Below are 1057 nucleotides of genomic sequence, written 5' to 3' on the forward strand. Positions count from 1 at the left end.
CTACCGAAGATCCTTACCTTCACTTAATACTGTTTACGGAGGTGAGTGATTCTTTCAAGTTAGCCGGAGTAACTGAAGATGCACTATGATTAAAGCTATTACCATATTTGCTAAGGGATAGAGCTCGAGCTTGGTTGAACTTATTACCACCAAATTCCATTTCCACATGACAAGTGTTAGCAGAAAGATTCCACATGGAGTATTTCCCTCCTAGCAAGAATGCTAAGTTGAGGAACGAGACCACTGCTTTCCAGCAAATGGATGACAAGACCTTGTATGAGGCATGGGAAAGGTACAAAGAATTATTATGTAAGTGCCTTCATCATGGAATCCTTCATTGTATCCAACTTGAGACATTTTATAACGATTTCAATGCTCACACGAGGATGGTAGTGGATGCTTCTGCTATTGGTGCTCTCCTTTCTAAGTCGTATAACGAGGCTTATGAAGTCAATGAGAGGATTGCCAGCAACAATTATCAATGGCCAACCAATTGAACAACATCGGGAAGATGAGTCACTAGAGTTCATGAAGTGGACGCTCTCACTTCACTTACATCTCAGGTATCCTCAATTTCCTCAATGCTTAAAAATTTTACAGCTAATGGGTTTAATAATTTTGCAGCTCAGCCACTCAATCAATTTGAAAATATAGCTTGTGTCTATTGTGGGGAAAGACATTTGTTCAAAGAATGTCCATCAAACCCAGAATCTGTGTATTACATGGGTAATCAGAAACAGAACCGAGGAAGGAAAAGACTGCAATGTAATTTTTATAACCCATCTTGACGAAACCACCCTAACTTTTCCTGGAGTAACCAAGGGGCTTGAACTAGTAACACTTACGTCCAACCTAGACTGACCTAACCACCTATTTTTACCTAACAAATTCAGAAACCAACTCAAGCTAAACCTTTCAATAGTTTGTAGAACCTATTGAAGGCATATATGGCAAAGAATGACGCCACTTTAAGGAATTTGGAGAATCAAGTGGGTCAACTTGCTACTGAACTTAGGAACTGACCATAATGTGCTCTGCCTAGTGATACGAAAAACCC

At 39.7% G+C, this 1057-nt stretch overlaps 1 non-coding gene across 1 annotated transcript; it reads right to left on the reverse strand.

Moving 5' to 3' along the window:
* Nucleotides 1-224: 224 nt before the first annotated feature.
* On the reverse strand, nt 225-331 carry LOC128287657 (small nucleolar RNA R71). The gene has a single exon (XR_008278357.1). It is a non-coding gene; the product is annotated as a small nucleolar RNA R71 (small nucleolar RNA).
* Between the last annotated feature and the right edge of the window lie 726 nt (nt 332-1057).

The sequence above is a fragment of the Gossypium arboreum genome, chromosome 13 (genome assembly GCF_025698485.1).
Source record: "Gossypium arboreum isolate Shixiya-1 chromosome 13, ASM2569848v2, whole genome shotgun sequence".
Classification (NCBI taxonomy): Eukaryota; Viridiplantae; Streptophyta; class Magnoliopsida; order Malvales; family Malvaceae; genus Gossypium; species Gossypium arboreum.